Below are 14,005 nucleotides of genomic sequence, written 5' to 3'. Positions count from 1 at the left end.
TTTCTTACAATTTTCTGTACAATTTTCTTGAAATTTACCTTCAACTATGTAGTATATGTAGTACAAAGGCCTGCCTAATTGGATACAAGTGAAAGTGTTGTTTAGCTTTGACCTCATATTATGTGGTTTGTGGTAAATCTAACAGAATATTGTACAAGAATATTGAACATGTATGGCCAGCCTTAGAGTACCTTGAAGCCTGCCCAAAAGCCTACTACACTGAAGCTTCTAAAAGCTAAGTAAGTTTTAAAAATATATATTTATGGGTATACTGTGTGAATGGGAACATATAGCAAACATATGATTGGGTTTCTCAAATTTGACTGCAAAAGTGGAAATACACTATAAGTTTTCTGGACCAAGTCACCAGTCATTTTCTTACAGACTATAATTATTGTACCCTAGAAATGCTGCAAAGAATTTTCTGACTTCATCTCTTAGTTACAGATATATATATCACTGTAGCCTTCCCTTTGAAATTTTAACTCTCCTTCCAATTAGTAATGGGCCGAACAACCCCCTGTTCTTTTCGCACCAGAACCTCTTGAGTAGGGAAAAAGTTCTAGCAAACATGCAAACTCTATTAAAGTGTATGGGAAACGAACATGAAAAATCAAAATTCCTAATTTTAAAGGCTTATATGCAAGATATTCCCATAAAAAATTGTATAGAAACGGGACATGTATCAATGCAAATCTTTTTTTTTTTTTTTTAAATGATCGTTTTTACAGGAGCAGTGATTTTAATGATTCCTAAGGTGAAACAATAAAAATAAAAAATTACTTTAAATATTGTGCCTGGGGGGTCCCCTTGGTCTGCCTGTAAAGTGGCGCATTTGTACCGTGCAAAGAACATGCTGCAGCAATTCTGACACTTCTAAAGGAAAAAAATATCACTTAACTTGCTCGCGGCTATAATGTATTGCCCCTCCTCATAATCCATACCAGACCCTTATCCGAGCATGCAGCCTGACAAAGCACTTTATGTATATGTATAGCATTATTATTATGAATTGTTCTGATTGATTTTTATCTTTATTATATATGCACCTTAGGATACACTGTGATATTGTGTCATCTATGTGATATTTAGTTTTTTGCACCTTATTGGATCACTATTAACTATACACTTCAGCAATTTTTGCACATATGGACTTTATAATTTAAAATGTACTGATTTGATTTATTATTTACCCTGCGAGCAGGTCAGGAAAGGGGGGGGGACGAGCGAGCGCCCCCCTCCTGAACCATACAAGGCAACATGCCCTCAACATAGGGGGGTGGGTGCTTTGGGGCAAGAACTTCTTCCCGACAACCCTGGGCCTGGGTTGTCGGGTCTGTGGTTGAGGGGCTTATCGGAATTTGGAAGCCCTCTTTAGCGAGGGGGCCCCCCAGATTCCAGCCCCCTTAAGGGAATGGGTATTGGGTACATCGTACCCATACCGATTCACCAAAAAAGTGTAAAAAAGTAAAAACCACAGAATGCAGTTTTTGACAAGTCCTTTATTAAAAAGAAAAAAAAATGGTGTCCCTCGATGTAAATCCATCATCAATTACAACACCCACTGGACCCGAAAAATAGAAAAAATTAAAAAACTCTTCTGCCTATTAAGAGGCTACCCATCGTCTGCCTGATCCTCAGCTTTATCAATTCTTTTATAGGCAAGGGGCAGGGCCACCTGGTTATGTCACCCGGTGGCACTGCCCCTTCTCACCTCACGTGACCTCACGTGACGTTATGTGACTCCCAGTGGGGGCACTCTAATACAGAAAGTGTGTAACTGGCCAGATCACCAGTTGAAAACAGGGGAAAAATGACTAAAAAATAAAACGAATTCGGCCACCACCTCTAATGATTGGTAAGATGCAATATATTACCTTTTTGGTTTGGAGATTATTAGAACTTTAATAAATGGAACCCAATGTGTCAGTCAATCAATCAATCAATCAATCAATCAATCAATCAATCAATCAATCATCTCTTATAAGATAAAGCAGTAATACTTACTGTAGGTTGAATAATGCCTGTGGTTTGAATCCTTCAGCTTCATGTAGCTAGGTGGGACCCTGCCTTAGTCCTTTACTATTGTAACGTGAAAAAGCAGTTTTTCAAGGATTGGTCCTACACATACTAATAAAACTGTCCTTGTAAAGATCTAGATTAGGGGTCCTCAAACTACGGGCCGCCAAGGTAATTTACCCGACCCGCCCGGGGGTGTGTCCTGATGTGAGCCGCAGCAGACGCTTTGGAAAGGATTTCTGAACATTCTGACTTCATCCTGCACCATCCATGGCTCTGATCACCCCGTAAGCCTCCCTCCTTGCTCATCTTGTCTCCCCCCATCCCCTGCTTTGAGCCCAGTCACTATTTCCCAGCCAGTCTGTTTGTGTTGCTGAGGTGCTCAGGTGTTAATCCGGCCGCTGCCATCTTGCCCATTTCCTGGGCTTTCCGAGCTACATCAATACCCCGGCTCACCCTCATCAGCTTGTGTTCCTTCATCCTGTCCCCGAGGCTGTCTAGGGCTGGTTGGCTGACCTGCCCCATGGATCTAACTGCTGTTTTCCCCATCCTTGCGGCTGCATCCTGTGTCTCTGTGCTGCACCCATCCCTTTGCTCCCACTCCCTGGGTAGGTGACCTCATCTGCTCCTCCATTTTCCTCTGCTGCATTGATGGGCACTGGTGGGGCTGTGCTGATGGGCACTGGTGAGGCTGCGCTGATGGGCACTGTTGAGGCTGCATTGATATGGACTGTTGAGGCTGCATTGATTAAAATTGTTCTTCATTTTAAATATTGAATTGTTTTTTTTTGCACACAAGATATGTGCAGTGTGCATTGGAATTTTTTCATATTTTGTTTTAAATTATAGTCTGGCCGCAAGGCCCCTATTTTAAAAGTTTGAGAACCCCTGGTCTATTGACAGTTTTCTATAATTTAAAACCCCACAGCCTATTGTTACCAATACCCAATCATTAGTATATAACATAAAATATCTTATGCTAAAACAACATCAATACCCCGGCTCACCCTCATCAGCTTGTGTTCCTTCATCCTGTCCAGGAGGCTGTCTAGGGCTAGTTGGCTGACCTGCCCCATGGATCTAACTGCTGTTTTCCCCATCCTTGCGGCTGCATCCTGTGTCTCTGTGCTGCACCCATCCCTCTGCTCCCACTCCCTGGCTGGGTGACCTCATCTGCTCCTCCATTCTCCTCTGCGGTATTGATGGGCACTGGTGGGGCTGTGCTGATGGGCACTGGTGGGGCTGCACTGATGGGCACTGGTGAGGCTGCATTGATGGGCACTGGTGAGGCTGCATTGATAGGGACTGTTGAGGATGCATTGATTAAAATTGTTCTTCATTTTAAATATTGTATTGTTTTTTTGCACACAAGATATGTGCAGTGTGCATAGGAATTTGTTCATATTTTGTTTTAAATTATAGTCTGGCCCCAACAGTCTGAGGGGCAGTGAACTGTCCCCCTATTTAAAAAGTTTGAGAACCCCTGGTCTATTGACAGTTTTCTATAATTTAATGTATATATGTTACCAATACCCTATCATTAGTATATAACATAAAATGTCTTATGCTAAAACTACATGTCACTGGCCGGTACATTGAATATATACAGTACACGACTGCATGTTAATGCTACATACATTATATTTATTACATATTTAATGAGCAAAACATCCATCTAGTTATCTTAAAAAAACATCTAGTTAGGAAACAATTGGAATATATAATTTTTGTCAGAATGCATGATTGTATCTATAAACGTAGGTTGAATATGTAAGCATAAAAAGATATCTAATATGCTAAATAGCAATAGTAATATACATTGCTCGGCATTCGAGCAACACATCACTATGCCTAGCTAAACTCCTTTTGCCTCCATTGTCTACCTGCGTCCTCCGTGACTATTGACTCTCCTGTGCCTCTGTGACTCTATTGACCCCACTGTTTGACCCTCCTGTTCTTCCTGTGACTTCATGACCCCTGCACTCCTCTGCCTCTAGTGACCCCTGCACGCCTGTGCTTTCAGTCACCCCATGTGCTCCTGTACCTCCAGAGACTCTGTGACCCCTATGAACTCCTGTGAACCCCATTATTATTAATGACTCTGTGACACCTGTGCATTCCTGTGAACCAAATCTCCAGTAACTGCAGCACTCCTCTGTCTCCAGTGACCCCTGTGTTTTTAGTGACCAGCACAATATTTACTTTGTGCTACAGCCACAGAACTTCTATACCGTAAAAAAGTAAAAGTGTAAAAGTGACCTATGTCATTTCTCTGGTTTCTGGGATCCTTAGACATCTCCACTCTGGGAGAAAAGGCAATCCTGAGACCAGTAATATTGTTGCTTTTCTTGCTCTATTCTTTAGAATTTTTATTGAGCTTACTCAAGCTTGATTTGTCGCCAGTACCCTCCAACACTTCCAAAAAGGTTTACTTGCAGTGAGACGGTATACTATCCAGTTTTAAAGTCTCATGGCTGAATTCATCTGAAAAAGCTAAGCCCTCATGCCCAGCTTTTGGCCTTGTTTCTCCAAGCGCATTGAAGACAAACTGTCTGGATCCGAAATCCCCACCACACTTGATCTTGTCACCCAAACAAATGGACATTTATAAACTTTTACTTTCAAGAATGTTCCCAGAAGTCTTGCTTTTGAAAGGCTTTTTCTCCTCATCTGGTATCACCTTTCCAGTGCCTCCTTAAACCACCCATGTCTACTGCTTCGCCACCTCAAAAGGAGCCTATTCAACTGGGCTGCTCTTATCTAACCCCTAAGAAAGGGGACCAGTGTCAGTCTCAGGACCTTTCAATCTACTGCGGACAAAACACTTTATTAAGCAATGGCCACAGCACCTTGGAAACTCCAACATCTTGTATGCCTGGAGATGGGTATGCAGGACCATCATTTTCCTCCACTTCCCAGTGCTCTGTGATTCCTGTGCAGTTGCTTATCAAACAAATGGTTTGCCTGGACCCTTGAGCTATTCCCCCATGCTTGTTGAGTCTCTGCAGTAGATTACACTATTCTTTTATTTCTTATCAAGATGTCTGTGGGTGTGACTCACCAGGAGGCCATCTCCAACCTCATTTTGCCACAAGCCACTTCTGCGCTCATCATGGGTCTTCCCTGGCTCCAACAACTTTCTATAGTGCTAGATTGAATTACTCACTTTGTAGCTTTTTACCATTGTGCTAAAAAGCACAGTTCTCAGCTCTTTTGTATAAGGTAATTGAGCGCACTCAGCAGTACCTAGTAATACAGACACAAAGGCTGCTATCACCTTTGATGCTCACAAGAATGTCCTGCCCAAGGTAGGGAGCTCTGTTTATTTATGAAACAACAAAAGGGACAAACAATCAACAGGAAGTGATGGCTATACAACATCATACAATAAGTTTGAAATGTACAGTCACATGACACAAGTTACTCACATAGAATCAACCAATGACACGCTTGTATACATTCAAATATGCAATAAAAAGAGGGAGTACATGATCGTGAATGAGCAGAACGGTCTGCACAGCTTCCTGCCTAACACTACACAATGAATCCACCGTGTAGAACCGTGAAAGCTGCTCTGCTCAAACTCGTGTATGCATTCCCGCCTCTACTACTATCGTGAATCCCATTCAGCTAAGCTCAGAGGACAATGCCTAATAGGATTATACTACTGTTTCTATAGATATGAGGCTATCTGCGGGGAAAGAGCCAAGCTGTTTCCACTATGGTGATCAGGCATAGTAGAAAGACATGAGTGTATATCTCTTCATAAAGGCATATAGATATCAAAAGATATTGACTCCGGACCGCAATAAACATAGATCTATACCGGCAAACAGACCCACGCATGGAGTGTTTGCAGGAGGAGATGTCCATGTAGAGTGAAAGTGTCTACACATCTAAGGTAAGGTTTTTGCTGCCAGTAGTCTTTCCTCAATGCTGGTTCCCGCGTACACGCTCTAATGAGCGTATTGTAAGCAAACTAACAACAGGAGCCATAATGACAATCTAAATAAGACACATACTCAAAAATGTCCGCACTAGTCCTAATAAAATTTCCACAACACCCCTAACTAAATTCTAGTGGAATCAATTGCCTTTAGAAGTCACCTAATTGGTAAATAGAGTCCACCTGTGTGTAATTTAATCTTAGTATAAATACAGCTGTTCTGTGAAGTCCTCAGAGGTTTGGTAGAGAACCTTAGTGAACAAACAGCATCACAAAGGCCAAGGAACACACCAGACAGGTCAGAGATAAAGTTGTGGAGAAGTTTAAAGCAGGGTTAGGTTATAAACAAAATATCCCAAGCTTTGAACATTTCACAGGGCACTGTTCAATCCATCATCCGGAAATGGAAAGAGTATGGCACAACTGAAAACCTACCAAGACATGGTCATCCACCTGACAGGCCAGGTAAGGAGAGCATTAATCAGAGAAGCAGCCAAGAGGCCCATGGTAACTCTGGGGGAGCTGCAGAGATCCACAGCTCAGGTGGGAGAATCTGTCCACAGGACAACTATTAGTCCTGCACTCCACAGATCTGGCCTTAATGGAAGAGTGGCAAGAAGAAAGCCATTGTTGAAAGAAAGCCATAAGAAGTCCCATTTGCAGTTTGCAAGAAGCCATGTGGGGGACACAGCAAACATGTGGAAGAAGGTGCTCTGGTCAGATGTACCAAAATTGAACTTTTGGCCTAAAAGCAACGCGCTATGTGTGGCGGAAAATTAAATCAGCACATCACCCTGAACACACCATCCCTGTTGTAAAACATGGTGGTGGCAGCATTATGTTGCTTCTTCAGCAGGGACAGGGAAGCTGGTCAGAGTTGATGGGAAGCTGGATGGGGCTAAATATAGGGCAGTCTTAGAAGAAAACCTGTTAGAGTCTACAAAAGACTTGGGACTGGGATGGAGGTTCACCTTCCAGCAGGACAACAACCCTAAACAGCCAGAGCTACAATTGAATGGTTTACATCAAAGCATATTCATGTGTTAGAATGGCCCAGTCAAAGTCCAGACCTAAATCCAATTGAGAATCTGTAGCAAGACATGAAAATTGCTGTTCACAAACAATCTACATCCAATCTGACAGAGCTTGAGCTATTTTGCAAAGTAGAATGGAAAAGAATTTCACTCTCTAGATGCGCAAAGCTGGGAGAGACGTACCTAAAAAGACTTGCAGCTGTAATTGCAGCCAAAGGTGGCTCTACAAAGTATTGACTCAGGGGGGCTGAATACAAATGCATGCCAAACTTGCAGATATTTGTACAAAATGTTAAAAACCATTTATCATTTTCCTTCCACTTCACAATGATGTGCCACTTTGTGTTGGTCTATCACATACCAATAAACTACATTTACATTTTTGGTTGTAACATGACAAAATGTGGAAAATTTCAAGGTGTAGGAATACTTTTTCAAGGCACTGTAGTAATTCCTTAATACCCCCATAACCATACATGATAATTGGTCCTTCATTTTGGCCTTCTATTGCAAAGATGCTGCATCCCAGGTAATGCCCCGTGATCAAAGCATCGACCTCAACAGCACCTATTACTCCGCTGTGTATGGGGACACCAGCCATATTGCAGGGATGTCACCTACAGTACAAACAAATGGCAATCACCCCAACCCATAACTGGCCTTTACAGCAAGGAGCACATGGAAGGATGACACATGTCAAAAAACAACAAAGAAAAATTCCCAGCTCACTTACCAACCAGCCTGCAACAAACCAAATTGCCCTGTTTAACAGTTCACATTAAAACCAGAGGTTTAGTTGCACACATTTGCAAATATATGTGCAAGATACAGGGCCCCTTCACAGCACCCTAGTGTACTGCAGTCTTAACTCTATACATTTTGAGAGCCTCCAAACTTGGGTGTCTAGTGCATTCCGAAACCTTTAAGGAGGGGTGGGCTCACTCCAGGCATACCTGCCCTTAATTTATCCATTGTTATATACAGCAGCAAGAAAAAGTATGTGAACCCTTTGGAATGATATGGATTTCTGAACAAATTGGTCATAAAATGTGATCTGATCATCATCTATGTCACAACAATAGACAATCACAGTCTGCTTAAACTAATAACACACAAAGGATGAAATGTTGCCATGTTTTTATTGAACACACTATGTAAAAATTAACAGTGCAGTTGGAAAAAGTATGTAAAACCCTAGACCAATGACATCTCCAAGAGCTAATTGGAGTGAGATGTCAGCCAACTGGAGTCCAATCAATGAGATGAGATTGGAGGTGTTGGTTACAGCTGCCCTGCCCTATAAAAAACACTCAGCAGTTCTGGGTTTGCTTTTCACAAGAAGCATTGCCTGATGTGAATGATGCTTCGCACAAAAGAGCTCTCAGTAGACCTACGATTAAGAATTGTTGACTTGCATAAAGCTGGAAAGAGTTATAAAAGTATCTCCAAAAGCCTTGCTGTTCATAAGTCCACGGTAAGACAAATTGTCTCTAAATGGAGAAAGTTCAGCACTGCTGCTACTCTCCCTAGGAGTGGCCATCCTGTAAAGATGACTGCAAGAGCACAACGCAGACTGCTCAATGAGGCGAAGAAGAATCCTAGAGTGTCAGCTAAAGACTTACAAAAGTCACTGGCAAATGCTAACATCCCTATTAGCGAATCTACAATATGTAAAACACTAAACAAGAATAGATTTCATGGGAGGATACCACAGAGGAAGCCACTGCTGTCCAAACAAATCATCGCTGCACATTTACAGTTTGCACAAGATCACCTGGATGTTCCACAGCAGTACTGGCAAAATATTCTGTGGACAGATGAAACCAAAGTTGACTTGTTTGGAAGAAACACACAACACTATGTGTGGCGAAAAAGAGGCACAGCACACCAACATCAAAACCTCATCCTAACTGTGAAGTATGGTGGTGGGGGCATCATGGTTTGGGGCTGCTTTGCTGCGTCAGGGCCTGGACGGATTGCCATCATCGAAGGAAAAATTAAGTTTATCAAGACATTTTGCAGGAGAACTTAAGGCCAACTATCTACCAGCTGAAGCTCAACAGAGGATGGGTGTTGCAACAGGACAATGACCCAAAGCATAGAAGTAAATCAACAACAGAATGGCTTGAACAGAAGAAAATATGCCTTCTAAAGTGGCCCAGTCAGAGTTCTGACCTCAACCCGATTGAGATGCTGTGGCATCACCTCAAGAAAGCGATTCACACCAGACATCCCAAGAATATTGCTGAACTGAAACAGTTATGTAAAGAGGAATGGACAAGAATTACTCCTGACCGTTGTGCACGTCTGATCTGCAACTACAGGAAACGTTTGGTTGAAGTTATTGCTGCCAAAGGAGGTTCAACCAGTTATTAAATCCAAGGGTTCACATACTTTTTCCACCTGCACTGTGAATGTTTACATGGTGTGTTCAATAAAAACATGGCAACATTTCATTCTTTGTGTGTTATTAGTTTAAGCAGACTATGATTGTCTATTGTTGTGACTTCGATGATGATCAGATCACATTTTATGACCAATTTGTGCAGAAATCCATATCATTCCAAAGGGTTCACATACTTTTTCTTGCAACTGTATGTACTCCAATTTTGCCTAGGACCGTTTAGGACCCCGGTGAGGTCCCCCTGTCCTTTGGAGTGTGCCATGCTAAGGACCGCAGGGCTTCAGATAAGTAACTCGATGAGCGATTTTAATTCACATGCTTGTGAGTATAATTTATGTTCCTTTTTAAAACATATTATAAAAAACTGTGGGATGATGCACTAGGCTGGGGTACCCTGTTTTGTTGTTTTTCCTATACAGCAAAGCACATAGGGAAAAGCATCACGCTACAAACCAATTACTGTGATGTGATACCCACTTTATTGACAATGACTAATTTGTGGCTACACCCTCATACTCTCTGTGAGTGGTGTGCTGCACTGCACTCTCCACTTTTTTCTTCTCTATCTCTTTAAGGATTTTTAAATGATGGCAACTATGCATTACACATACAGATGACCCCTGGAGTTAAGTACATATATGACTATCACAGTACTAACACTATTATTTCCTGTGCATACACTGAGCCTCACCGTGTGTACCCTAGAAACTATCCTGCCACTTTATCATGTACACAGCAACTATATTTTACATTCTGGTCACAAGTAAGAAAATCGTTTTTACTGAGAAAATAGAACACATAGCAAGTTTTATTCCATATATATTAAAGAAAAATGTTTCCAAGCTTCCAACTTCTGTTTTACACTCTGCTTCCATTATCTAACACACACACATCGTTTGTGCTATAAAATACCTATCATAAATCCTTACACTTAAAAGCTCTCTAACATTTAGGATTATACAGTAATAAGGATCTACCTCAAGGATGAATGATAGTGCCAACTTAAAGCACATGATTGCCTTGGAGAGCACTTTATGCTGTCAGGTGACAGATGATAAAGTGCCAATACATACCTGTAAAGAGCTCTTATATATCACTCAATTACCATTACTAGTCTTGATGTGTGGTGTAAAAGTGTTAGAAACAGAAAATACCATCAGATGATAGTGTAGAGAAGAGGCAGGCATTATACAGATATGTTAATTTGGATTCTGAAGATGCTAATTACATTTTGCACACATTCCTATGTAGGCTTTACATATTAATGGAGTATTCTATATTTCTTTTTACAAAGTGAGATTTTTTTTCAAAATGACTAGGCTACGTTGTGCAGATATTTTAAGAAATACAGTATTTTAGCATGTTTTACAGAATAGAAGGAAATCTCCAGTCATTTGTGTGTATCTATGTATAGAAACAAACCGTAGAATGGGTCATGGGTCTAATTCAGTACTTAATGGTTTTATGAGGCTAAATTCGTGTTTGGGATATACTGTAAGTGACTGTGACAGGAATTGCAAAAAAATGGGCTGGTCATTAAGGGGGCAAATCCTTTCCGGTCCAGAAGTGGTTAATGGAATATTCTATATTTCTTTTTACAAAGTGAGAATTTTTTTTTTCAAAATGACTAGGCTACATTGTCCAGATATTTTGAGAAATATAGTATTTTAGCATGTTTTACAGAATAGAAGGAAATCTCCAGTCTTTTTATGTGTATCTATGTATAGAAACAAACTGTAGAAAGGGTCATGGGTCTAATTCAGTACTTAATGGGTTTATGAGGCTAAATTCATGTTTGGGTCATAAGTGACTGTGACAGATCCAATCATCCTAATGACAAAGATTTTTCTCTTTTCACTGTACTAATGAAAACATTATTTTTCAGTATGCATGATGAAAAAAATGACACAATTACATATTTCCGTTGTTAGAACAGGCATCTGTCAGTAAAATCAGGCAAATGAAAGATCTATTAATCATGCCTATGTATAATCTATGTACCAAAGTGATGCCATTTTGAAAATGGCAGCTTCCCCCCACACACGTGCACATGGAAAGGCTTCCAACAGCCAGCTTTGTTCCTTGCCTAATGATATACTTGTGTAGATATTGATATAGCCATATGTATATCAACAATAAATGTAAATTTTTACACGCTCATACGGCATTAGGTGTGCAATACTTTATATGTATGGAGCAGCGCTAAATCTATATATTTCTAAATTAAATCACAAAATAATGACAATAAGAAGAGCCGAGTATCATCCAATATTGAGTGACATTCACTCTATGAAGACCTGTGATTCTATTGGAACGTGTTACCTTTTATTTTAAACTGAGCGGCCATTGCATATGGTGGTGGATTGGTGTGATTGAGCACTGGACTACACAATTCTTTTGATCCCATAGGATTTTGAATCAGCCATATAGCACCGCACTAAGAACTTTATGTCAATTTATATCTGTGGTGTTCACTACCTTCACATTGGACTTTGACAATAATATTTTTCCCAGTGGATTAGTTTAGGTGACGTTTACGTTTCATTTTTTAGGTCACTGTTTTCACTTAACATTTATGATATACACTGTGTTTTTATATATAATAATCTGTCACAAATATGGTTATTTCTTTGATATTTTGTGATTTAATTTAGAAATTATTAAAAAATTAAGAAAATATAGATTTAGCTCCGCTCCATACATATATTTACCATTTGATTGTGGTGACGCTACAGGTGATGACAGCTTTATCTGTGTTATATTATAACAAACACATGTTTTGATTATATATATATATATATATTTTTTTTTTTTTTTAAACATTTTAGTCACAGATTTCTTTGACATTTTTTGCACCTACGTTGTCAGACACAGAGTAGAACACAAGTCACTTATTTTTTACTCAAGTGTGCAATAGTGTTAACTGCTATTTAATTAAATCCTTGATAATGAATATCCAATGCTCAAAAATCTTTAATAAAGTGCTCCATTCTGAATTCATTGTAAAAATGCTCTAGTAAAAAAGTAGCAGTGCTTCAGTCCTCACATTAAAAGCCCAATAGTGCAATGCATCAACACTTACATAACTTGTGTGAAATCTTCTTTCTGTGTCTTGCTAAAATTTTCCCCTCTGTGCAATAAACTCACTGGATTCCCTTTGACCTCCTATCAATATAAGCAGATCAAAAAGTGCTTGTGTGTTTTTCATAAACCATTCCAGCTAAACATTCTCTTGGTTCACCTCAGGTAGCCCTCATTTAAATGGGTAGTAGAAAGAAAAAAGTAGGAATCTTCATTGCATAAAACCATTTAATAAAATAATTGGTAAAAGGACATAATTTAGTGTTTTGCTGTGTATACAGCTTCTCTGTGGAGCCACGTACCTACAGCTCTTTTCCCATGCATGTGCTCCACTGTGTGGAAAAGCCTTGCTCCACCCAATGCATTTCATCAATGGACATCATCAGAAATGGTCAAAGCACCCTGATACACAACCTGTACTAATAAATTAACCCCTACTTGCTTTTTATTTAAAGCCTAACTCCAGGTTTGATTGAACTTTAAATAGTTCCTTTGGACCAATCTGGTCCAAACAAACTATTGTCTTCACCAAAAGATGCACTAACTGAAACAAGGCAGTAAGTCCTCGTCCCACGGCTGGAACATAACGCTGTATACCATATGTAGCTGAAATAGGAAATAGGTTTGCCTGGAATTCTATTTAGTCTAACAACTCTTAAAAATGCTCCCTCCTCCTCCTCGTAACTTTTCTGACTAACCTTTGCAAGAAAGGTCTGAATACTTACGTTTTTTCAGGCTGCTGCGGTCTAGTCACATGATCTTCTCTTTGATAGCCAACACTGGCGGCAGAGAAGAGAGCACTTCGACAATGTCTAGTAGGGATGGGCGAACAGTTCGGCCCGAGCATGATTTCGGGCCGAACATTGGCTGTTAGCCCATTCGACGAACACTCAAATTATTGGTGCTATCAGTGCATTGGAAGCCTTGATTGGCTGAAGCAATTAAAGCTTTGCCCAATCAGGGCACAGAGCACTATCAGAGCCATGATTGGAGAAAGTAATGATGACTCTATCCAATCATGGCTCATAGCTCTTAGTCCCACACCATGCTATAAAAGTATTCTTTCAATAGCGGCCATTTGTAGTGTGATATCGGCGTGGAGAGAGGGCTCTGGTCAGTGCTACTAGAGAGTTAGTGTGCTATTCTGATTCTATTGTCAGCGTAGAATATCAGTTTAGTGTGAATCTTGTGATAGTTCAGTCAGTGTGAGTGTAGTTCGACCATTCATTTCTACTTTTGTGTGAATCTAGTGATAGATCAGTCAGTGTGAGTATAGTAAATGTTCATTTTTATTTTAGTGTGAATCTAGTGCTAGTTCAATGAGTGTAGTGAGTGATCATTCATTTTTTTTTTTTTAATTTCAGTTTGTTTTGTCAGGGCAGGTTTACTGCATTATACAAAGAGATAAATGGCCTTGCGCTTATGGTAAAAGGTGAATAAATAAATATAAATAATTAAATAATGTGATGATGTGCAATAGTAGCTGCTGCTGAAAAATGTGCCTAGTGCCTTTACAGTGAT

The sequence above is a fragment of the Pelophylax lessonae genome (assembly GCF_965119305.1).
Source record: "Pelophylax lessonae genome assembly, chromosome: 4".
NCBI lineage: Eukaryota > Metazoa > Chordata > Amphibia > Anura > Ranidae > Pelophylax > Pelophylax lessonae.
This window is presented reverse-complemented; position numbering follows the sequence as displayed.